Source organism: Triticum dicoccoides, chromosome 1A (genome assembly GCF_002162155.2).
Source record: "Triticum dicoccoides isolate Atlit2015 ecotype Zavitan chromosome 1A, WEW_v2.0, whole genome shotgun sequence".
NCBI classification, from domain to species: Eukaryota; Viridiplantae; Streptophyta; class Magnoliopsida; order Poales; family Poaceae; genus Triticum; species Triticum dicoccoides.
In genome coordinates, this window is record NC_041380.1 from 414,989,193 (window position 1) to 415,016,534 (window position 27,342).

A 27,342-nucleotide genomic window follows, 5' to 3' on the forward strand; every position below is an offset into this window, starting at 1 on the left:
GCACCTGATGCAGTGGAACTCGGTGTCTGTGAGGCACGTCGGTTGCGGCAGCCGACGTTGTCGGTGGACCACCCGGTGCGGTGGACGAGGGCGTAGATGAGGTAGCTCCGGTGCGGTGGTGAAGCACGACCGTCGTCTTCGTCGTCGTCGTCCGGCACAGAGGTGGGGAATGGTGGGGAAAGAGACGAGACGAGGGGCGATTCGAGGGTTGGCGGCGAATTAGGGATTTGAGCAATCTAGGCGCGGAAGGGGGCGGTGGAGAAGAGAGATTTTGCAGGGCTGGAATTGGGGCCGCCAGATATTTCAATCCGAAACATGGAAGCGCGAACTTATATTGTCGTCGTCCTTTTTTTGGGGGGGGGAGGGGGTGGATGGCTAGGTGCTACGCGTCCGTCCGACACACGCGACCACCCCGACAGGACTATGCTTCGGTGCCTTAAGGCACCTGCCTTTGTGTCCATGACATATGGGCCCAACAGGTGGCTGGCCCACATGTCAGTGACCCAAAGGCAGTTGCCTTTAAGGCACCGAAGCAGCGTCCACCCCGACACGACCCTGGTTTGCCTACATTTGATAATGCAAACGAATCTTCTTTCATTTGCAAACGAATCTGTATGTATTACCATGACCATGTTTTCCTTGCAATAATTAGTCATTCAAAACAAGATACTCCATCCGTTCACTTTTGTAAGTCGTTTCAAACAACTTAAAATGAACTGTTTTGCACATTATCTGAAATGTCTTCAAGGTCTTATAGAAGTGAACAGAGGGAGTACTATAAATTAATTAATGAGGAGTTATTTGAAAAAATTCGAAACGGTACCCACGCTAACGTGGATTAGAGTGTGTGTCACATAATTAGTTATTTGAATTAGAGTGTGTGTCACGTAGTTAGTTATTTGAATTAGAGTGTGTGTCACGTAGCGATCTCCAATTCTAACGTGGATTTCGCATTTCACTGTATCCATGCTACTTTTTTAATACAAATTCATATGTATATGATGAATACCATGGTAGTGAGAAAACTTTTGGATGGATTCAAACATATGACCTACAAAATAGCACAACAAACTGAGTCAATGTCAACTTTTCAAAACTTAGTATGGCACGAATTCGAAATAATTACCCGTATGCCTGGTCCTCGGTTCAAATCTTACAATGTACACCGAATTGAAACATCGATATTAAGTCTCGTACTATGTACATTCAAATGTTGTTTTTAGCCCCCCCCCCCCGCACAAACGCTACATACTTCCTGTATCGGTCAATCTTCCTCTCCTAACCACCTTAGGAAGCTATCGGTTTCCAACACACGTTCATTCTTTCTCTCCATGTTTCAACCTCTAGGTCTCTCAACTACACAACCCCTTTTTCCACTCTGTTACCAAATGTATTTACCTCACACACCTGCCATTGCACCCCATGCTGAGCTCGCCCTCTCTCCCCCTCTCCCTCTCACCCTCTCGCGCTAAATACATGCATTGCCTATCTAGCCCCCCAACCTCTCGTGCATGCGCACGCACGCATGTTGTATATCTAGGCCACTCCCTCGAGACTGTCTCACTCTTTCTTCCGCACGGCGGGCCACACTCGCTCAATCTCGCTCTCTTTATCTGAGTCTCGTTTAACCTCGTTTTCTTTCACACACAAATGATATATCTCCCTGTTCGGGCCTCAATCGACACACTCTATACTCTCTCACGTAGATTGTCTATCTAGGTCAGTCTAGCCAAGCCGCCACCACTCTTTCGACCTCATGGTGGGCCACGCTCAATCTCTCTCTCTCTCTCTCTCTCTCTCTCTCCGTATGTCTCGATTGACCTTGCTCTTTCTCGGACAAAAAACGATATATCACCATGTTTGAGCCCAATTCGACCTATTCACATTGTATACTCTCTCACGCACATCGTCTATCTAGGTCACTCTCTCCAACCCGTCTCACTCTTTCGATCGCACGACGACCCTATGTGATCGGTTGACCTTGCTTCCTCCCATGCACAAAATATATCTACACGTCTGTGACTGGATCATCTCTCAAGCTCTATCTTACAGCCCTCACCCTTGCCAAAAAGCTCAATCGGACAATATCTCTCGAGAGCATATATATTTGTTCAATGAATGTCGGACCACACTCACTTTGTCTCTCTATCTATATGTCTCTCGATTAACCTCGCTTTCTCACACCGTATCTTCCACGCGTTGAAGCTACTACCTCTCCATCCCTCGCAAAGCCGGAGCTATTTACATTGCGAGGGGCACTCCAACCTTGGATTAATTTGTGTAGGCATTTATTTCGGTCGATTTAGATTATATTTTCGTAGCATTCGGCCCACAACTACTCCAATCACCGTAGCGGGTAATTAAGCTACGGGGAGCACCTAATATGAGCACCGGGGAGCCGTTGGATCGAAGATGCAGTGGCACACACGAGGCCTGAATGTTTTATTTGCAAAAAAACCTTTGGAGAGTTTGGAAATTGCGCATAATTACAAAGACTACTCCCAAGCCATTGGATCTCACTTCCAACGGTGTAAAAACTCGTATCACCATAGTATCTAAGCTGCAGGGTGGATGTGATATTCTATGCCGCTGTCATTTTTGTTTGTAAACTTGCAAAAAATGTGTAAATCATGTCGTTACTTGTCTAACCGCGCAAAGTGTTTGCTCAAAAAAACCATCCTACACTGAAATATCGGAACAACACACGGGGGTCCCACTTGTCATTAATCAAATTTGGACCTAAAACTAACAAATCTGAAAGACGAGATTCGAACTGGCAACCTGGACTACAAAGCGTAAGTCGATAGCCTGAAAAAACGAATGGTTGTTGGCTTTGTCCCATAACTTGATTTTATACAGTACTTGCGTTGAGTAGAGTAGAGGGAGTGCCTTGTCAACACGTGCATGACCGTTATCTCACTTACTGGCGGGTCTCAGGTCTGCGATCTCAATCTCTCTTCTCTCCATCGTCTAACCTTTGCACGGGCACACACGAAGAGCGGCGCTAGCTTGCCGTGGTGTTATTACAACTAAAAAACTTGGAAAATAGAAGAATCGCCTAGAACAAGAGACGTTGTGGCTGGTCAAGACGGAGCTAACCACATCTATCCTCTGTGCCACGTTTGCATGATGAAGCTGTGTGGCTAGTGGGCTGTTTTCAACCGACTGGCTAGGTCCCGAGGTCGAACCATAGGTACTACGTCTGATACAGTATATTTTTACACGCACATTTTTCCTCCGTGCCGAGACGTGGCACACCCTACTGTGCGGTTTCGGAGTCCTCCCGGGTGGTGCACACATATATTCTTCCTGACGTGGGATGCCCTACCGCGCGTTTTCTGGGTCCTCCTCGGTCGTAGCGCCAAAGCAAATAAATGAGTCGTCAAATCACAAAAGACCACCTTTCCCGCCGAGTACATCAGTGAAGCACGGTGGATAGCTAGTTGGGCTAGTTCGACCGATTAGCTAGGCCGCCGCCACATTTGTTTTTTCACCCCTTTTTTATCTACTTGCCGGCAGGTAAATTTAAATATCCACCACGGCGTTGCTCTGGTGTTTGGGTGCGGCAGGATTTTTAATTTTTTGACTAACGGGAGCAAGCGCGACATGATTTTTAATTTTTTGATTTACGGGAGCAGGCGCGGCAGCAATTAGTCACGATGACTCCGCCTGTACCCACTTCTCCCTGATGTGAGAAGTCGTCGACTGGTGTTTTACCGTGGTGAAAACCAAAAGATTCCCCGCTCCCTCCGCCTTCCCGTAGATTGCATTGCCTTTCAGCCGTTTCGCCCCCTTTGCTTCCTCTCCCCATTGCTTCTACCTGGTGCCATGGCGGCGCAGCAGATCACGGAGTCCGAGGTGATGCTCCTGACACAGGAGCTCCATGCCAAGGATGCGGAGCTCAGGGCCAAGGACGTGGAGCTCCGTGAGCTCAAGGAGGAGAGGAGTGCCATGCTCCTCCGTTATGTGCGGGAGTTCACGGAGCTTCAGAAGCGGCAGGCGTCCACCACAAAGATGCTCGAGGTGTCGGCAGCGTTGCTGCAGAAAGCGGGAGATACGATAGGCCGTCAGGGGAGCCGGCTGGAGCGCGAGCGGGCCGATCGTGACGAGGTCCAGGATCGCCTCAGCCACTTGGTGAACCAAGTTGCCACGCACGTGTTGCGGCTGCGCGATGCCTACCGTCGTGCCAGCGCGACGATGCCGGCCGTCGGGCTAAACCCGTTCGACCACCCGGTTGACTTCAACAAGCTGCGGCTTCCTGACCTGGTCTCCTTCTTCACCTATATCTTTGAGGAGCTGAGCCGTCTCCGCGTGATGGTGGGGGCTGAGTTGGACAAGGAGGGGTTGCGGGCTGCCGTCGCCGTTGCCGGGCGAATCCTTTCAGGGCTCCGTCACCGGAATCCATTCGTGCCATTGGATGCCGTCTTTGACAAGCTGGCTCCCGTCGACCGGGAGCGGGCTCTGCGGGCGGTTGCACCCTGCATCACTAACGTCGTGCGCCTGGAGAAGCAGAGGGACTTCGGTGGTGTTTAGGCGCCCTCTGCATGGGCATGTCCATGTCTCGGCGCAACATGACCGTTGGATCAAACTCAGACGGTGCAGATCAGTCACTGTAGCACAAAGCGTGTGGGTATGTTTGGTTGCATTCTCATCTCAATATAGTTGTTTCCTCTTCGTGTATTTTTGTCAACCTACTAGTGTGGACTCATGCACCCTTAATGCACTCTGCCAAACACCCAAAAGTGGGTCGAGAAGGGAACTTTTGCTCCCATCCCGTGCACCCTTCATACACCCTGCCTAACACTATTCATGCTTCATATGGTTCATGTTTCGTGGAGTACTGTAGCACCGTACTCTCTGTGCGCTGTGGACCTAGTTCTGTTAACATTGATCTCACCGTCCATTCTCGACCGGACAGTCGAAAAAGCGGTACTATGTTACATATAGGAGTAGTTAACATGCGCACAACATCATTTCTTATCGTCATATCTTACTACACTAGCAACAAGATTGTGTAGTACTGACGTATGAACCACTGCACATGCCTAGTAGTAGGAGCACTGTGTATGTTCAAGTGGCTGCCGTGTTTCGCACTCCTCCGTTGTAAGAGTGGAAACGCTTGCTGTAATCATTTTCTTCTTCTGAAAAACAGTGGACACGCTCTACCGTGCGGATCCTCCTCCAGCCATGCACTAAATTACTCACTTTCGCCGACGTGTGGGACAGCCATCATCGGGGTCCACCAGCCATGCACTAAATTACTCCGTAGTAGAGTGACGGTAGACTACCCCGATCGAAGCGCCGTAGTAATGCCCAATGAGCCGTCAAATCACAAAACCCCCTCCTTTCCAGCAGTAAGTTGGACGGACGAAGCAACCATCATTTGACTCTTCTCTCCGACTTCCTCTCTACCCAACCCTCGCTTCTGCCTCATCTTGTTCCTCATTTCTTCAAGAAAACCCTGACCTGCTTCTGCCATTGTTCTTCTCTCCCAAAGAAGGAAAGGTGAGCGCATCAATGGTGTTGATTCTGGCCAAGGCTCGGTCTTGCAACCCCGAGACTGATCCTATAACTCCCTCTCTTTTCTTCTTTTGGGTTTGTGAATATGGTTTCTTTTCTTTTATTTCTATTTGACAATTTCTTGATGGACGCTGGAGCACCGGCCGAAGTGATGTCTATGGCTCCGGCTAAAACCGTCGAGGCTCATGGTACGAAGAAGCGCAAGCACCCCGCCGAGACTACCGCAGACAAGCTCAAAGCCATCGCCCTGTCCAAGCCCCCTCTCCGGGATCCCTCATTAAGCAAGTCCAGGTAATATCTCTTCTTGACGATCTTTTTCTCGATCTTGATCGTGTTTTTTCATCTAACATGCAGTACTAGTACTAGTAGTACAACTTTCTGGGTGATCTTGCATGTGATTTTTGTGTGCCAAATGATGATTCTAAATTCCTCTTTTGACCAAAACATGCGAGAGGTTGACACTGATTTCTTGTAGATTACTTTCAACTACTCCCTCTGTCCCAAATTTCTTGTCTTAGATTTTTCTAGATATGGATGTATCTAATACTAAAATGTGACTTGATACATCCGTATCTAGACAAATCTAAGACAAGAATTTTGGGACGGAGGGAGTACTTTATGAACATCAATGCTACCTTTTAAGAGGGTATATTTGCCTCAGTAACTTGTGTTATGGATATTGCATGTAATCCATCTGCTCTCATGCCTTTGAAGACATGTTCTAGTGTCTTTGTTCACTCATTTCTGTGCGTATATGTAGTCATATATGGAGTATAATATCGAAAATCATCTTATATTTCTGAACGGAGGTAGTAATAAAATATGGTTTCTGTTTGAATTAGAACCAGGTCCGCGGTGGAGATGAAGTTCTCAAAGTCATGTCGTGTGAACTGGAAGACCTGATGATGAGTTCTACTGCTAAACTATCCAGCTACTGTGTCCTTGTCGCCACGTGTCCTGAGCTAGTGTTTTTCTGTAGCATTGTTGTCAGGCGTGTTCTCGAGGCTGTACTTGACCACAACAATTTCCTGGCTGTGCCTTCGATTACGAAGGGTGTGGTTCTTGTGAAGCTTCCCAACAAATCTGATGCGGCCTGTCTTCATCATCATGTTTATGAGTGGAAAGACCACTCTGTTAGGTTCTCCAAGGTTGACAAGATGGTGATGGTGCATGTAGACATCTCACACGAAGTCCATGGCCTAGTCAATTATGCGGGGTTCATCCCGTAGGTCGATGGAAAAAAATAGTCCGCAGAGTTTAGTTAGTGCAACTTTGCTTGTGTGTAGTAAGTACTATTGTTCAGTACTTGATTTCTGTTTGTGAACCCTGTATTGTTTATTAGTACTACCGCTTTTGGTGTGTGGTCAGTCCTGAGAATGGTCTATGTTAATGTCTGTCCACTCAATTCAGTCTGTATATTTTGAAGTATCCATATCATATTTTTGTGAGGAAGGTCTATCAATTATGGTTACACTCCAATATCTGTATGCATTGCAGGGTTTATCGCATCCACCAGGATTTCCAGCCCCATGGATGTTCGGTCCATACGATTTGTCACGACCTTTGGACTATCCTGCTTGTGGGAGTAGGCGGGGCCCCTGCATGCCACGTGTAGTTGGACGATCAATCTTCTGTTTAATACTTCAACATAGTGATTTCCTGGTAAGGATTCACTCGTGTCACATCAAGTAAATCTTATTGATTTACTATCTAAATCTTATTGATTTAATGTCATGTTTTCTTTCTTTCCCTGCAATTTTACGATGCAGGTTTTGCCATGTGACATTCATCACAGAATAAACCGTTTGGTTTGCTCTACGATGGCTATTTTTGCAGGTTTCACTTCTTATGTTGTGTCAGTAATGAAGGCATTGTCCATCACTTATATTACTGGAAAAAATTGGATCAGTCTATTGTCTGAGTACAAGCTGAATCCCTATGATGAACTGCAGTTTGGTTTATCAAAAATGCCACAATTAGTCCTTCTCGCGTTTAAAAGAAATGAAGAAAAAAACTAGATCACGGTCACAGATCCTAGTCAAGTTAGAAAGCTGATCATAGCAGACCAGACACGATCGCCGTTGTCTCGCACAGATCGAGCACTGATAGTTGCTCTAGCACTGACAGCGGCAACAACTCAGTCTAATCCAGCGGAGAGATTGGGCACCGACCGCGTCAGCGGATCAGTCTGATCTACCGGAGGATGGGGCATCGACACCGGCACCTGCTCCGACACCGGCACTAGCTCTACAAGGAGCACCATCTCCGGCAGCAGCAGCGGCTTCAGCACCTGCACCAACACTTGCACTTGCATCTGCTCCGGCCCGTGCAGTTACACCGGCAACAGACTGGGTTGCAGTTCGCACTTCATATACCAAAGTCCTTACAAAAACCGACATGTCCACATTCTTGGTAAGCATTGGCCGCCCAAGTGCTTCGTTCTTTTTTCTTTCCATGTTGTTTCACATGATTCACCGTGTTGATCTAACTGTTTGAGTATGTCTTCTTGTTTGCAAACAGAGAATTCCTAGAGCAACGAGGGAGTCGTTCAACAATCCGGGCGACCACGGCCAAGTTTCTCTTACCATGCGCAGCCTTGGTGTGAATGAACCTGCTCAATATATCATAAGTACAAAGGATGGTTGCATGATGATTGATGCTAAAGGATGGTCAAGGTTCAAATCTAAATCATATCTTGCGGTAGGGGATGATGTCAAAATCGAACTTTCTCGGCAAGGAGAGCTGGTCCAAATCAACTTTGAAATTCTTCAGTAGCAGCACGCAATTGCCTAACTAATCTATCCTCCGAGAGATTTTGATGTAATAATCTAGCATGGTGAAACAAGTGTCCTGTGTGTATAAGTAGTACGATAGTATTATTTATCACATGGTATATCGTTGATAGAATTGCAACTCTGATTGTTGGTTAGGAACTGTCATTCGATTTCATTCCAACAACTGACGTGCTTTATTCAATTTTGTGTATTCGCCTTGCGACAGCATCTTAAACCAGCGCCGTACTGATCGCTTGCAATATGAAAAGCGCTGAGGTAGAACACATGGGCCCCCCCAAACATTAGCGAACGCATCACTGCCCCACCGTCTCCTAAATCGTTAACGCCGATGTCCTTCGCGCGCTTTGGTGCGCTCGCCGCGGCGTCGCCCTCTCGCGTTGTCAACATGGTCAACAAACAACAGGAATCGGCAGAAGTACGTGGAGAGGATGACAGTAGGGGCCCACCACGTCAGCATATGGAAAAAATAAAATGCTTCCTCCTAGTGTTTTCCTGACATCTGGGACGTATATAGTCAATAGACAAGAGAACAGCACAAGATCGGCTGACAACTGGGACGTAGCTACTCGGGCAGTATTTTTTTTTGTTTGGTATTGTTGAGACGGAGCAGGGTTTGAACTGGGATGTGGCCCGTCTAGCCCAGGCTTATATTTTATGTTCACCATGTGACCAGCCCAGCTATTTTTTCTTTGTAAAAATGAGCCCAGTTTATTTTTTCTGAACAATACCCAATCCAGGCCTACTTATTTTTCTACGCCCTGATGGGCTGCAACTCTTTCAAGACGCGTGCAAATCTTGAAAGTAATATGAAATGGGTTGTAAATATAAAAACAGATGACAAATTGGTAATTACTTTATAATTTCTGAATTTTATTACATTTTCAGATTCCTATTTCACTGGGCATTAACCTAATTTAAATATATCTTCAATGTACTTTAAATCTAGCTGGACATTTTGGTATTAAAAATACTTTGGAACCCACAGAAATATGCGAAATTGGCCCTGGCCAACCAAAAAAAGACTGCAATAAATTGCATAAGAAGTTGCCATGAGCTATATATAAATTATTAAAAAAAGAGGGAGTGGTCTGACTTGTGGGTCTGTTTAGTTGACGTGTATGCAAGATTTTTTTAGTTATTATATACGTCAACAAACGATTCTAGCAGACGTAACCGTTGGATGTCAATCCAACGGCCGTCGTGTTTCTTCAATCTCTGATCTTCTTGCTCCAGCCGCCAAAGCAGTCGCGGCGGGACCACCTACTCCCGCCTCCCGTGGCCAGCTGTGCTGCCGCGCAGGCCTCAGCGCCCCCTACTACTCCCAGCGCTGGCCAGGGCATCCCTCTACTCACCCACACCCCATGTTATTCTGTGGCGACGGCAGCCTCACACCGCAGCCGAACCGGTGAACGCTCGTACTCCTCTCCGCATGGGCATCCACTGCCGCGTCTTCCCCGGCTCCGCGTCGTCCCCTTCCTATGCCTCGCCGTCATCCACCGCCGTGGTGCTCTTGGCGCGGCATGGTCAATGTGGTCAACGACCGACTTCCATAAGAAGAGTACTGTACATGGAGAGGCTGACAGCTGGGTCCACGGCAGCCGCAAGGAAGTGCCTCCTTATTACGTGGAAAATAATTATTCCTCCACCTGACAGGGGGGCCCACCGGACGGGCCACCAGTATTTTGTGAAAAAAATCATTTCCCCCTGACTATTGGGACCCACCGGACGGGCCACCGTATTTCGCGAAAAAAACGTTCCCCCCGCTGTCAGCTCGGACCCACCGGAGATGCCTCCTTATTACACAAAAAAATGAATACTCCCCCGGCTAGCTGGGACCCACCTTGGTGGGAGGCTGACTTGTGGGCCTACTAAGTTGACAGGGACGAAGGGCTTTGTCAACTTAGTCAATAATAACGATTCTAGCTCTAGTGACCATACGATGTCCATCCAACGGCCGTAGTGCTTTTTCATCCTCTGGTCTTCTTGCTCCAGCCGCCCAAAGCAGCGCCAGTCATGCCGGATGCTCCTGCTTCCCGTGGCCGACTGTGCTACCGCGAAGGCCTCACCACCCCCTACTATTCCCACCACTGGCCAGGCCCTGCGGCGACGACAGCCTCACACCGTAGTCGAACCAGTGAACCCTCGTACTCCTCTCCGCGCAGGCTTCCACTGTCGCGTCTTCCCCAGCTCCGCATCATCCCCTTCCTAGGCCTCGCCGTCGTCCACCGCCGTGGTGCTCTCGGGGCGGCGTGGTCAATGTGGTCAACGACCGACTTCCATCGGAAGAGTACTGTGCGTCAAGACGCTGACAGCTGGGTCCACGACCGCAGCAAGGAAGTGCCTCCTTATTACGCGCAAAATAATTATTCCTCCACCTGACAGCGGGGACCCACCGGACGGGCCACCGTATTTCGCAAAAAAACGTTTGCCCCTGACTGCTGGGACCCACCAGCTACATCTTCGCACGCAAGGAAGTGCCTGACAGTCGGGACCCACCTGGTCGAAGCGTACGTAGCGTTGTCATTCTGGTCGTGAACGTGTACGTACATATATACTGGTCGATGTAGAGGCGCGCATGTGTCGTAGTAGAGGCACGCACGTAGCATCTACACGTACGTACAGCGGCCAGGGTGCAAGAAAGAAAATACGTCCACGCATGTGTACATACGGGCGGGGTCTCGAACGCCTACTCGTGCATACGTACGGCCAGGGCTCGTGTACATGGCTGGGTCGGAACGGAGAAACAACGTCGTCGTCGTGTTCATGGGGAGGCAACGGAATGCGTCGTGTTCACGGGGAGGCAACAGAATGCGTCGTGTTCATGGGGAGGCAACGAAGTGCGTCGTGTTCATCGGGAGGGCTTGGACGGAACAGGCGACGGAAACGAGGCCTGGCGTACCACAGAACGGAGGAAACGGCCTTCTGTTCGACCGGCCACGTACGAAAAGAGGATCCTGTTCATCGGGAGGGGTCTGGTGAAGGAAATATGCCCTAGAGGCAATAATAAAGTTATTATTTATTTCCTTATATCATGATAAAAGTTTATTATTCATGCTAGAATTGTATTATCCGGAAACATAATACTTGTGTGAATACATAGACAAACTAAACGTCACTAGTGTGCCTCTACTTGACTAGCTCGATAATCGAAGATGGTTATGTTTCCTAACCATAGACATGTGTTGTCATTTGATTAATGGGATCACATCATTAGGAGAATGATGTGATTGAGATGACCCATTCCATTAGCTTAGCACCCGATCGTTTAGTATGTTGCTATTGCTTTCTTCATGACTTATACATGTTCCTATGACTATGAGATTATGCAACTCCCATTTGCCGGAGGAACACTTTGTGTGCTACCAAACGTCACAATGTAACTGGGTGATTATAAAGGACCTCTACAGGTGTCTCCAAAGGTACATGTTGGGTTGGCATATTTCGAGATTAGGATTTGTCACTCCGATTGTCGGAGAGGTATCTCTGGGCCCTCTCGGTAATGCACATCACATAAGCCTTGCAAGCATTGCAACTAATGAGTTAGTTGCGAGATGATGTATTATGAAACAAGTAAAGAGACTTGCTGGTAACGAGATTGAACTAGGTATTGAGATACCGACGATCGAATCTCGGGCAAGTAACATACCGATGACAAAGGGAACAAAGTATGTTGTTATGCGGTCTGGCCGATAAAGATCTTCGTAGAATATGTGGGAGCCAATATGAGCATCCAGGTTCTGCTATTAGTTATTGACCGGAGACATGTCTCGGTCATGTCTACATTGTTCTCGAACCCGTAGGGTCCGCACGCTTAACGTTACGATGACAGTTTCATTATGAGTTTATATATTTTGATGTACCGAAGTTTGTTTGGAGTCCCAGATATGATCACGGACATGACGAGGAGTCTCGAAATGGTTGAGACATAAAGATTGATATATTGGACGGCTATATTCGGACACCGGAAGTGTTCTGGGTGATTTCGGAGAAAACCGGAGTGCTGAAGGGTTACCGGAACCCCCCCGGGAGAAGTAATGGGACTTATGGGCCGGCCAGGGTGGGCCGTGCGCTCCCTCCCCCTCTGGTCCGAATTGGACTAGGAGAGGGGGGCGGCGCCCCCCTTTCCTTCTCCCTCTCCCCCTTCCTTTCCCCCTCCTAGTAGGAGTAGGAAAGAGGGGAGTCCTACTCCTACTAGGAGGAGGACTCCTCCTCCTTGGCGCGCACAAGGGCCGGCCGGCCTCCCCCCTTGCTCCTTTATATACGGGGGTAGGGGGACCTCTAGACACACAAGTTGATCCTTGTGATCGTTTTCTTAGCCGTGTGCGGTGCCCCCTTCCACCATACTCCTCGATAATATTGTAGCGGTGCTTAGGCAAAGCCCTGCGACGGTAGAACATCAAGATCGTCACCACGCCGTCGTGCTGACAGAACTCTTCCCCGACACTTTGCTGGATCGGAGTCCGGGGATCGTCATCGAGCTGAACGTGTGCTAAAAATCGGAGGTGTCGTAGTTTCGGTGCTTGATCGGTCGGGCCGTGAAGACGTACGACTACATCAACCGCGTTGTCATAACGCTTCCGCTATCGGTCTACGAGGGTACGTAGACAACACTCTCCCCTCTCGTTGCTATGCATCACCATGATCTTGCGTGCGCGTAGGATTTTTTTGAAATTACTACGTTCCCCAACAGTGGTATCAGAGCCTAGGTTTTATGCGTTGATGTTGTGCACGAGTAGAACACAAGTGAGTTGTGGGCGATATAAGTCATACTGCTTACCAGCATGTCATACTTTGGCTCGGCGGTATTGTTGGATGAAGCGGCCCGGACCGACATTACGTGTACGCTTACGCGAGACTGGTTCTACCGACGTGCTTTGCACACAGGTGGCTGGCGGGTGTCAGTTTCTCAACTTTAGTTGAACCGAGTGTGGCTACACCCGGTCCTTGCGAAGGTTAAAACAGCACCAACTTGACAAACTATCGTTGTGGTTTTTGATGCGTAGGTAAGATTGGTTCTTGCTTAAAGCCCGCAATAGCCATGTAAAACTTGCAACAACAAAGTAGAGGACGTCTAACTTGTTTTTGCAGGGCATGTTGTGATGTGATATGGTCAATACATGATGCTAAATTTTATTGTATGAGATGATTATGTTATGTAACCGAGTTATCGGCAACTGACAGGAGCCATATGGTTGTCGCTTTATTGTATGCAATGCAACCGCCCTGTAATGCTTTACTTTATCACTAAGCGGTAGCGATAGTTGTAGAAGCATAAGATTCGCGAGACGACAACGATGCTACGACAGAGATCAAGGTGTCAGGTCGGTGATGATGGTGATCATGACGGTGCTTCGAAGATGGAGATCGCAAGCACAAGATAATGATGGCCATATCATATCACTTATATTGATTGCATGTGATGTTTATCTTTTATGCATCATATCTTGCTTTGATTGACGGTAGCATTTTAAGATGATCTCTCGCTAATTATCAAGAAGTGTTCTCCCTGAATATGCACCGTTGCAAAAGTTCTTCGTGCTGAGACACCACGTGATGATTGGGTGTGATAGGCTCTACGTTCAAATACAACGGGTGAAAGACAGTTGCACACGCGGAATACTCAGGTTATACTTGACGAGCCAAGCATATACAGATATGGCCTCAGAACACGGAGACCGAAAGGTCGAGCGTGAATCATATAGTAGATATGATCAACATAGTGATGTTCACCAATGAAGCTACTCCATCTCACGTGATGATCGGACATGGTTTAGTTGATTTGGATCACATGATCACTTAGAGGATTAGAGGGATGTCTATCTAAGTGGGAGTTCTTTAGTAATATGATTAATTAAACTTAAATTTATCATGAACTTAGTACCTGATAGTATCTTGCTTGTTTATGTTTGATTGTAGATAGATGGCCTGTGCTGTTGTTCCGTTGAATTTTAATGCGTTCCTTGAGAAAGCAAAGTTGAAAGATGATGGTAGCAATTACACGGACTGGGTCCGTAACTTGAGGATTATCCTCATTGCCGCACAGAAGAATTACATCCTGGAAGCACCGCTGGGTGCCAGGCCTGCTGCTGGAGCAACACCAGATGTTATGAACGTCTGGCAGAGCAAAGCTGATGACTACTCGATAGTTCAGTGTGCCATGCTTTACGGCTTAGAATCGGGACTTCAACGACGTTTTGAACGTCATGGAGCATATGAGATGTTCCAGGAGTTGAAGTTAATATTTCAAGCAAATGCCCGGATTGAGAGATATGAAGTCTCCAATAAGTTCTATAGTTGCAAGATGGAGGAGAACAGTTCTGTTAGTGAGCATATACTCAAAATGTCTGGGTATAATAATCACTTGATTCAATTGGGAGTTAATCTTCCAGATGATTGCGTCATTGACAGAATTCTCCAATCACTTCCACCTAGCTACAAGAGCTTCGTGATGAACTATAATATGCAAGGGATGAATAAGACAATTCCCGAGCTCTTCGCAATGTTGAAAGCTGCGGAGGTAGAAATCAAGAAGGAGCATCAAGTGTTGATGGTCAACAAGACCACTAGTTTCAAGAAAAAGGGCAAAGGGAAGAAGAAGGGGAACTTCAAAAAGAACAGCAAGCAAGTTGCTACTCAGGAGAAGAAACCCAAATATGGACCTAAGCCTGAAACTGAGTGCTTCTACTACAAGCAGACTAGTCACTGGAAGCGGAACATCCCCAAGTATTTGGCGGATAAGAAGGATGGCAAGGTGAACAAAGGTATATATGATATACATGTTATTGATGTGTACCTTACTAATGCTCACAGTAGCACCTGGGTATTTGATACTGGTTCTGTTGCTAATATTTGCAACTCGAAACAGGGACTACGGATTAAGCGAAAATTGGCTAAGGACGAGGTGACGATGCGCGTGGGAAATGGTTCCAAAGTCAATGTGATCGCGGTCGACACGCTACCTCTACATCTACCTACGGGATTAGTATTAGACCTAAATAATTGTTATTTGGTGTCAGCGTTGAGCATGAACATTATATCTGGATCTTGTTTAATGCGAGACGGTTATTCATTTAAATCAGAGAATAATGGTTGTTCTATTTATATGAGTAATATCTTTTATGGTCATGCACCCTTGAAGAGTGGTCTGTTCTTATTAAATCTCGATAGTAGCGACACACATATTCATAATGTTGAAGCCAAAAGGTGCAGAGTTGATAATGATAGTGCAACTTATTTGTGGCACTGCCGTTTAGGTCATATCGGTGTAAAGCGCATGAAGAAACTCCATACTGATGGACTTTTGGAACCACTTGATTATGAATCACTTGGTATTTGCGAACCATGCCTTATGGGCAAGATGACCAAAACACCGTTCTCTGGTACTATGGAGAGAGCAACAGATTTGTTGGAAATCATACACACAGATGTATGTGATCCGATGAATGTTGAGGCTCGTGGCGGATATAATTATTTTCTCACCTTCACAGATGACTTAAGCAGATATGGGTATATCTACTTAATGAAACATAAGTCTGAAACATTTGAAAAGTTCAAAGAATTTCAGAGTGAAGTTGAAAATCATCGTAACAAGAAAATGAAATTCCTACGATCTGATCGTGGAGGAGAATATTTGAGTTACGAGTTTGGTGTACATTTGAAACAATTGGGAATAGTTTCGCAACTCACGCCACCCGGAACACCACAGCGTAATGGTGTGTCCGAACGTCGTAATCGTACTTTACTAGATATGGTGCGATCTAGGATGTCTCTTACTGATTTACCGCTATCATTTTGGGGTTATGCTTTAGAGACGACCGCATTCACGTTAAATAGGGCACCATCAAAATCTGTTGAGACGACGCCTTATGAACTGTGGTTTGGCAAGAAACCAAAGTTGTCATTTCTGAAAGTTTGGGGCTGCGATGCTTATGTGAAAAAGCTTCAACCTGATAAGCTCGAACCCAAATCGGAGAAATGTGTCTTCATAGGATATCCAAAGGAAATTATTGGATACACCTTCTATCACAGATCCGAAGGCAAGACTTTTGTTGCTAAATTCGGAAACTTTCTAGAGAAGGAGTTTGTCTCGAAAGAAGTGAGTGGGAGGAAAGTAGATCTTGATGAGGTAACTGTACCTGCTCCCTTATTGGAAAGTAGTACATCACAGAAACCGGTTTCTGTGACACCTACACCAATTAGTGAGGAAGCTAATGATGATGATCATGAAACTTCAGAACAAGATACTACTGAACCTCGTAGATCAACTAGAGTAAGATCCGCACTAGAGTGGTACGGTAATCCTGTTCTGGAAGTCATGCTACTAGATCATGATGAACCTACGAACTATGGAGAAGCGATGGTGAGCCCAGATTCCGCAAAATGGCTTGAAGCCATGAAATCTGAGATGGGATCCATGTATGAGAACAAAGTGTGGACTTTGGTTGACTTGCCCAAAGATCGGCAAGCAATTGAGAATAAATGGATCTTCAAGAAGAAGACTGACGCTAACGGTAATGTTACTATCTACAAAGCTCGACTTGTTGCAAAAGGTTTTCGACAAGTTCAAGGGATTGACTATGATGAGACCTTCTCACCCGTAGCGATGCTTAAGTCTGTCTGAATCATGTTAGCAATTGCCGCATTTTATGATTATGAAATTTGGCAGATGGATGTCAAAACTGCATTCCTGAATGGATTTCTGGAAGAAGAGTTGTATATGATGCATCCAGAAGGTTTTGTCGATCCAAAGGGAGCTAACAAAGTGTGCAAGCTCCAGCGATCCATTTATGGACTGGTGCAAGCCTCTCGGAGTTGGAATAAACGCTTTGATAATGTGATCAAAGCATTTGGTTTTGTACAAACTTTTGGAGAAGCCTGTATTTACAAGAAAGTGAGTGGGAGCTCTGTAGCATTTCTGATATTATATGTAGATGACATATTACTAATCAGAAATAATATAGAATTTCTGGATAGCATAAAGGGATACTTGAATAAGAGTTTTTCAATGAAAGACCTCGGTGAAGCTACTTACATATTGGGCATTAAGATCTATAGAGATAGATCAAGACGCTTAATTGGACTTTCACAAAGCACATACCTTGACAAAGTTTTGAAGAAGTTCAAAATGGATCAAGCAAAGAAAGGATTCTTGCCTGTGTTACAAGGTGTCAAATTGAGTAAGACTCAATGCCCGACCACGTCAGAAGATAGAGAGAAAATGAAAGATGTTACCTATGCTTCAGCCATAGGCTCTATCATGTATGCAATGCTGTGTACCAGACCTGATGTATGTATTGCTATAAGTCTAGCAGGGAGGTACCAAAGTAATCCAGGAGTGGATCACTGGACAGCGGTCAAGAACATCCTGAAATACCTGAAAAGGACTAAGGATATGTTTCTCATATATGGAGGTGACAAAGAGCTCATCGTAAATGGTTACATTGATGCAAGCTTTGACACTGATCCGGACGATTCTAAATCGCAAACCGGATACGTGTTTACATTAAACGGTGGAGCTGTCAGTTGGTGCAGTTATAAACAAAGCGTTGTGGCGGGATCTACATGTGAAGCGGAGTACATAGCTGCTTCGGAAGCAGCAAACGAAGGAGTCTGGATGAAGGAGTTCATATCCGATCTAGGTGTCATACCTAGTGCATCGAGTCCAATGAAAATCTTTTGTGACAATACTGGTGCAATTGCCTTGGCAAAGGAATCCAGATTTCACAAGAGAACCAAGCACATCAAGAGACACTTCTATTCCATCCGGGATCTAGTCCAGGTGGGAGACATAGAGATTTGCAAGATACATACGGATCTGAATGTAGCAGACCCGTTAACTAAGCCTCTTCCACGAGCAAAACATGATCAGCACCAAAGCTCCATGGGTGTTAGAATCATTACTGTGTAATCTAGATTATTGACTCTAGTGCAAGTGGGAGACTGAAGGAAATATGCCCTAGAGACAATAATAAAGTTATTATTTATTTCCTTATATCATGATAAAAGTTTATTATTCATGCTAGAATTGTATTATCCGGAAACATAATACTTGTGTGAATACATAGACAAACTAAACGTCACTAGTGTGCCTCTACTTGACTAGCTCGTTAATCGAAGATGGTTATGTTTCCTAACCATAGACATGTGTTGTCATTTGATTAATGGGATCACATCATTAGGAGAATGATGTGATTGACATGACCCATTCCATTAGCTTAGCACCCGATCGTTTAGTATGTTGCTATTGCTTTCTTCATGACTTATACATGTTCCTATGACGATGAGATTATGCAACTCCCGTTTGCCGGAGGAACACTTTGTGTGCTACCAAACGTCACAACATAACTGGGTGATTATAAAGGAGCTCTACAGGTGTCTCCAAAGGTACATGTTGGGTTTGCATATTTCGAGATTAGGATTTGTCACTCCGATTGTCGGAGAGGTATCTCTGGGCCCTCTCGGTAATGCACATCACATAAGCCTTGCAAGCATTGCAACTAATGAGTTAGTTGCGAGATGATGTATTACGAAACGAGTAAAGAGACTTGCCGGTAACGAGATTGAACTAGGTATTGAGATACCGACGATCGAATCTCGGGCAAGTAACATACCAATGACAAAGGGAACAAAGTATGTTGTTATGCGGTCTGACTGATAAAGATCTTCGTAGAATATGTGGGAGCCAATATGAGCATCCAGGTTCTGCTATTGGTTATTGACCGGAGACATGTCTCGGTCATGTCTACATTGTTCTCAAACCCATAGGGTCCGCACGCTTAACGTTACGATGACAGTTTCATTATGAGTTTGTATATTTTGATGTACCAAAGTTTGTTCGGAGTCCCGAATATGATCGAGACATAAAGATTGACATATTGGACGGCTATATTCGGACACCGGAAGTGTTCTGGGTGATTTCGGAGAAAACCAGAGTGCCGGAGGGTTACCGGAACCCCTCGGGAGAAGTAATGGGCCTTATGGGCCCTAGTGGAGAGAGAGAGGGGCGGCCAGGGTGGGCCGCGCGCCCCCTCCCCCTCTGGTTCGAATTGGACTAGGAGAGGGGGGCGGCGCCCCCTTTCCTTCTCCCTCTCCCCCTTCCTTTCCCCCTCCTAGTAGGAGTAGGAAAGAGGGGAGTCCTACTCCTACTAGGAGGAGGACTCCTCCTTGGCGCGCCCAAGGGCCGGCCGGCCTCCCCCCTTGCTCCTTTATATACGGGCGCAGGGGGCACCTCTAGACACACAAGTTGATCCTCGTGATCGTTTTCTTAGCCATGTGCGGTGCCCCCTTCCACCATACTCCTCGATAATATTGTAGCGGTGCTTAGGTGAAGCCCTGCGACGGTAGAACATCAAGATCGTCACCACGCCGTCGTGCTGACGGAACTCTTCCCTGACACTTTGCTGGATCGGAGTCCGGGGATCGTCACCGAGCTGAACGTGTGCTAAAACTCAGAGGTGTCATAGTTTCGGTGCTTGATCGGTCGGGCCATGAAGACGTACGACTACATCAACCGCGTTGTCATAATGCTTCCACTGTCGGTCTACGAGGGTACGTAGACAACACTCTCCCCTCTCGTTGCTATGCATCACCATGATCTTGTGTGTGCGTAGGATTTTTTTGAAATTACTACGTTCCCCAACATCTAGCGTACCGCAAAACGGAGGAAACGGACCTCCTACGGTCGAAACGGGGGTCCTGTTGATTGGGAGGGGTGGCATACCGCAAAACGGATGAAACGGACTTGTGTTCGAGTGCTACGGTCGAAACAGGGGTCCTGTTCATCGGGAGGGGTGTGGCGTACCGCAAAACGGGACTCCACGGGATACTGTTCATCTCCACCATCAACCCCCTCTAGCCTCCACGAGCTACTGTTCATCTACCGTCGACCTCCTCCAGCCTCCACCTGCGACTGTTCATGCACAGACTCCTGTTCATCCAGCCTCCACCGCGGGCTACTCCACCGGCTACTGTTCAACCAGCCCTCTCCACGGGCTCCTGTTCAACCACCCCTCCACGGGCTACTGTTCATGCTGCCCTCCACCGTCTACTGTTCATCCTCCCATCCACGGGGTGGTCCTGTTCATCCAGCCCTCCACGGGGTCCTATTCATCCAGCCCCAACCGGCTCGATCGATCGGGGTCTTGTTCATCCAGAGGCAACACCACGGGGTCCTGTTCATCCACCCCCACCGGGAACTGTTCATCCAACCCACCCGCAACGCTCACTGTTCATCCAGAGGCAGCATCGATCGACTTCAGTTAGCAGCAGTAGCGAAGGAATCGCTCGATCAGGTTCAGTTAACAGACATCGATCGATCGCTCGGGTTCAGTAACGCGTAGCCTACAGTGCAATCGCTCGGGTTTAGTTAGAGCCCAACGTCTCGCTCGGGTTCAGTTAGAGCCAACGCCTCGCGCACAAACGCGTACATGTACGAGAGAAGCGCGCATCGCTCGGCCCCCGACCTCCCACCATAACCGGGAACTCCCTGAAATTTTCCTCCGCCTCGCTTCTACCACAGTTTTTTCCGTCATGGACGGCCCAAAGAATGTCATGCAGCTGCGTCTCCGGCCCGCCCAGGATGAAAAGCCCATTTTCTGTCATGATTTTTTTGTCATAGAAGTAGGAGCCCACCACATCTATGATGATACCGGGTTTTGTCACAATTATCGTCATAGAAGTGTCATATGTATGACATAAATTTTTTTCGTTCGGCCCAAAATGTCACGGATGTGTCTTTTTTTGTATTTAGTGATCTAGGAGTAGATCACCGGACAATGGTCAAAATTATCCTTAGTGGAATAAGGATATGTTTCTCGATTATGGAGGTGACAAAAAGGTTCGTCGTAAAGGGTTACGTCGATGCAAATTTTGACACTGATCCAGATGACTCTAAGTCTCAATCTGGATACATATTGAAAGTGGGAGCAATTAGCTAGAGTAGCTTTGTGCAGACCATTGTTGACATAGAAATTTGCAAAATACTTACGGATCTGAATGTGGCAGACCCGTTGACTAAACTTCTCTCACAAGAAAAACATGATCACACCTTAGTACTCTTTGGGTGTTAATCACATAGCGATGTGAACTAGATTATTGACTCTAGTAAACCCTTTGGGTGTTGGTCACATGTCGATGTGAACTATGGGTGTTAATCCACATGGTGATGTGAACTATCGGTATTAAATCACATGGCGATGTGAACTAGATTATTGACTCTAGTGCAAGTGGGAGACTGAAGGAAATATGCCCTAGAGGCAATAATAAATTTATTATTTATTTCCTTATATCATGATAAATGTTTATTATTCATGCTAGAATTGTATTAACCAGAAACATAATACATGTGTAAATACATAGACAAACAGAGTGTCACTAGTATGCCTCTACTTGACTAGCTCGTTGATCGAAGATGGTTATGTTTCCTAACCATAGACATGAGTTGTCATTTGATTAACAGGATCACATCATTAGGAGAATGATGTGATTGACTTGACCCATTCCATTAGCTTAGCACTTGATTGTTTAGTTTGTTGCTATTGCTTTCTTCATGACTTATACATGTTCCTATTACTATGAGATTATGCAACTCCCGTTTACCGGAGGAACACTTTGTGTGCCACCAAACATCACAACGTAACTGGGTGATTATAAAGGTGCTCTACAGGTGTCTCTGAAGGTACTTGTTGGGTTGGCGTATTTCGAGATTAGGATTTGTCACTCCGATTGTCGGAGAGGTATCTCTGGGCCCACTCGGTAATGCACATCACTATAAGCCTTGCAAGCATTGCAACTAATGAGTTAGTTGCGGGATGATGTATTACGGAACGAGTAAAGAGACTTTCCGGTAACGAGATTGAACTAGGTATTGAGATACCGACGATCGAATCTCGGGCAAGTAACATACCGATGACAAAGGGAACAATGCATGTTGTTATGCGGTTTGACCGATAAAGATCTTCGTAGAATATGTAGGAGCCAATATAAGCATCCAGGTTCCACTATTGGTTATTGACCGGAGACGTGTCTCGGTCATGTCTACATAGTTCTCGAACCCGTAGGGTCCGCACGCTTAAAGTTCGATGATGGTTGTATATTATGAGTTTATGTGTTTTGATGTACCTAAGGTAGTTCGGAGTCCCGGATGAGATCGGAGACATGACGAGGAGTCTCGAAATGGTCGAGACGTAAAGATTGATATATTGGACGACTATATTCGGACACCGGAAAGGTTCCGAGTGATTCGGGTATTTATCAGAGTACCGGGGAGTTACGGGAATTCGCCGGGGAGTGTATGGGCCTTATTGGGCTTTGGGGGAAAGAGAGAGAGGCAGGCCGCGCCCCCCCAAGGCCTAGTCCGAATTGGACTAGGGGGAAGGGCTGCGCCCCCTCCTTCCTTCTCTTCTCTTTTCCCTTTCCTTCTCTCCTACTCCTACTACTTGGAAGGGCTCCTAGTTCTACTAGGAAAGGGGGAATCCTACTCCCGGTGGGAGTAGGAATCCCCTAGGGCGCGCCATAGAGAGGGCCGGCCCCTCCCCTCCTCCACTCCTTTATATACGTGGCCAGGGGCACCCCATAGACACAATAATTAATCTCTTGATCTCTTAACCGTGTGCGGTGCCCCCCTCCACCATAATCCACCTCGATCATATCGTAGCGGTGCTTAAGCGAAGCCCTGCGTTGGTAGAACATCATCATCGTCACCACGCCGCCATGCTGACAAAACTCTCCCTCAACACTCGGCTGGATCGGAGTTCGAGGGACGTCATTGGGCTGAACGTGTGCTGAACTCGGAGGTGCCGTACGTTCGGTACTTGATCGGTCAGATCAAGAAGACGTACGACTACATCAACCGCGTTGTGCTAACGCTTCCGCTTTCGGTCTACGAGGGTACGTGGACACACTCTCCCCTCTCGTTGCTATGCATCACCATGATCTTGCGTGTGCGTAGGAATTTTTTTGAAATTACTACGTTCCCCAATACATGAAGCATTTTATAAATCAGTGAAGGGCTATCTCATACTAGCATGGTTCATAAAGGAAGAACAAAACAAACAAAAGACACAAATCATGTGAACGAAACAAAAACCGAGGTATACCGATAATTGTTGAAGAAGAAAGATGGGATGCCAACCGGGGCATCCCCAAGCTTGAGCTCTTGCCTCTCTTTATTCTTCTCACATCGGTAACTCCTCGTTCTTCGAACACTTCATCCACAAAAAACTTAACAAAAACTTTGTGAGATTCGTTAGTATAATAAAGCAAATCACTACCTTTAGGTACTTTTGCAAACTCATTCCAATTTCATATTAGAACTATATCTACTGTATTCCAACTTCACCATGGTTCATACCCCCCGATACTTCCCATAGATTCATCAAAATAAGCAAACAACACACGAAAAACAGAATCTGTCTAAAAGAGGACAGTGTGTAGTAATCTGAAGGTTTAGTAAACTTCTGTATCTCCAAAAATTATGACATAAATTTGACAATTTGAAAAATTTATACAGAAGTAATGTGCAAAAAATTTCAGACCATTTGACTTTCCAGTAAATTAATGTAAAATCACGTGCTACAGCCAAAGTTTCTGTTTTTGTTCTGCACATAGTAAAAAAGCAATCTAATCCTCCTAAAACCAAAGCTTGGCACATTATTTTTATAATACAATGGATATATATAAGGGGATAATTATTTACAGAGAAACTTCCATGAAAAATTCTACATTGTTTTCGTGAGCATGAACATGAGTGCTCAAGGTCGACCCTCACTTCTTCAATGCATAACTTTCCAATCACTTCTCTTTTTGAAAAACTTTTTAGGCATGAGAGGCAAGTATTTTTTTGGTATTTTCATTCTTTTAATTTTTTTGTATGTTTCACCCACAACTATACAGAAACAAAAAGGAAAAAACAAAATCTACTTAGTGAAGAAAGCAAACAAGCACACACGAGAATATCAACCCCACGCTATCGCTCCCCGGCAACGGCGCCAGAAAAGAGCTTGATAATCCCCAAGTGCAAGGAATCATCGTAGCAATTTCCAAAGGTGGAAGTGATAAGTATGGAGTGTCGAACCCACAAGGAGCTAAAGGTAAGATCAATATTCTCTGAAGCCCTATCTGCCACTGATACGACTCTACATACACCGAACGTTTGCTTCCAACTAGCAACGAGAAATAAAACTAGGTTGTGGGTATGAAGAGGATAACTTTGTATGATATCAGAGAGCTAAAATATAAAAGTAGGTGTTGTTATCATGAAGTTAGAATATATTACTAAATATTATAAATAGCAAGTGTGGAATAATGGTGGATCGGTGTGCGGAATTGTCCTAGGCAATCATTAACAAGACCGGTAATCACTATTGCAGTTTCATATGAGGGAGAGGCATAAGCTAACATACTTTCTCTACTTGGATCATATGCACTTATGATTGGAACTCTAGCAAGCATCCGCAACTACTAAAGATCATTAAGGTAAAACCCAACCATAGCATTAAAGCATCAAGTCCTCTTTATTCCCATACGCAACAACCCCCTTACTCGGGTTTGTGTTTCGGTCACTCACCAACCCACTATAAGCGAATTGTAAACGTATTGCAACACCCTACAGCGGGAACCCCTCACGCTTGCGTGACACGGGGGGCACCATAGGACAACATCAAAGTAAAACATACAACTCATACCAATCTAGATCATCAATCAACCAAAAGACAAAAGATATCTACTCAAAACATCATAGGATGGCAACACATCATTGGATCATAATATGTGGGATAAAGCACCATGTTCAAGTAGGGATTACAGCAGGGTGCGGGAGAGTGGACCGCGTAAAAGAGATGAGGGTGATGATGATGATGGTGATGTTGATGAAGACGATCACCGCGGCGATGATTCCCCTCCCGATGGCACTCCAGTGCCACCGAGAGAGAGAGGAGGAGAGGTTCTCCCCCTTGTGCTTCCTCCTCCATGGCCTCCCCCTAGATGGGGAGAGGTTCTCCCTCTGGTCCTTGGCCTTCATGGTGATGATGGCCCCTCCGGGATCCTCCTCCATGCCCTCCGGTGATGACGGCCCCCTCCGGCAGGGTGCCAGAGAGGGCCTAGATTGGTTTTCGGTGGCTACGGAGGCTTCTGGCAGCGGAACTCCCGATCTAGGTTAATTTTCCGAGGTTTCTATATTTATAGGAATTTTTGGCGTCGGTCTCATGTCAAGGAGGTGCCCGAGGCATCCATGAGGCAGGACCACACGCCTGGGGTGGGTGAGCGCGCCCCCACCCTCGTGGATGCTGAGGGGCTCCCCTGGCCCAACTCTTTTACTCCGGGGTCTTCTTTTGGTCCATAAAAAATCGTCAAAAATTGGCACGTCAATTGGACTCCGTTTGATATTCCTTTTCTGTAAAACTCAAAAACAAGGAAAAAACAGAAACTGGCACTAGGCACTAGGTTAATAGGTTAGTCCCAAAAATCATATAAAATAGCATATAAATGCATATAAAATATCCAAGGTTGATAATATAATAGCATGAATACTTCATAAATTATAGATACGTTGTAGAAGTATCACTCCTCTCTCCCACTAAGGCCAATAAGGCCCATTGACTCCCCGGGGGGGGGGGGGGTTCCGGTAACCCCCCGGTACTCCGGTAAATGCCCGAACTCATCTGGAACCATTCTGATGTGCAAACATAGCCTTCCAATATATTGATCTTTATGTCTCGACCATTTTGAGACTCCTCGTCATGCCCGTGATCACATCTGGGACTCCGAACTACCTTCGGTACATCAAAACACATAAACTCATAATACCGTCATCGAACATTAAGCATGTGGACCCTATGGGTTCGAGAACTATGTAGACATGACCGAGACTCATATCTGGTCAATAACCAATAGTGGAACCTAGATGATCATATTGGTTCCTACATATCCTATGAAGATCTTTCACGGTCAAACCGCATAACAACATATGTTGTTCCCTTTGTCATCATTATGTTACTTGCCCGAGATTTGATCGTCGGTATCTCAATACCTAGTTCAATCTCGTTACTGGCAAGTCTATTTACTCGTTCTGTAATGCAACATCCTGCAACTAACTCATTAGTCACATTGCTTGCAAGGCTTATAGTGATGTGCATTACCGAGAGGGCCCAGAGATACCTCTCTGACAATCGGAGACAAATCCTAATCTCGATCTATGCCAACTCAACAAACACCATCAGAGACACCTGTAGAGCATCTTTATAGTCACCCAGTTATGTTGTGACGTTTGATACCACACTAAGTGTTCCTCCGGCATTCGGGAGTAGCATAATCTCATAGTGATAGGAACATGTATAAGTCACGGAGAAACCAATAGCAATAAACTAAATGATCATAGTGCTAAGCTAACGCATGGGTCAAGTCAATCACTATTGGGGAACATAGTAATTTCAAAATTTTCCTACGCACACGCAAGATCATGGTGATGCATAGCAACGAGAGGGGAGAGTGTCGTCCACGTACCCTCGTAGACCGTTAAGCGGAAGCGTTATAACAATGCGGTTGATGTAGTCGTACGTCTTCACGATCGACCGATCCTCAGTACTGAACGTACGGCACCTTCGCGTTCATCACACGTTCAGCTTGGTGACGTCCCACGAACTCACGATCCAATAGAGCTCGAGGGAGAGTTTCGTCAGCACGACGGCATGGTGACGATGTTGATGAAGCTACCGTTGCAGGGCTTCGCCGAAGCACCGCTACCGTCGCAGGGATTCGCCTAAGCACACGGCTAAGAGATCAACATATCAATTGTTGTATCTATGGGGTGCCCCCGCCCCCGTATATAAAGGAGCTAGGGGGAGGCGGCCGGCCAAGGAGGAGGGCGTGCCAAGGGGGAGTCCTACTCCCACCGGGAGTAGGACTCCCTCTTTTCCTAGTTGGAGTAGGAGAAGGGGGAGGAGGAGGTGGAGAGAAGGAAGGAGAGGGGGGCCGCTGCCCCTTCCCCTTGTCCAATTCAGATTGGGGCAAGGGGGGCCGCGCGCCACCTCCT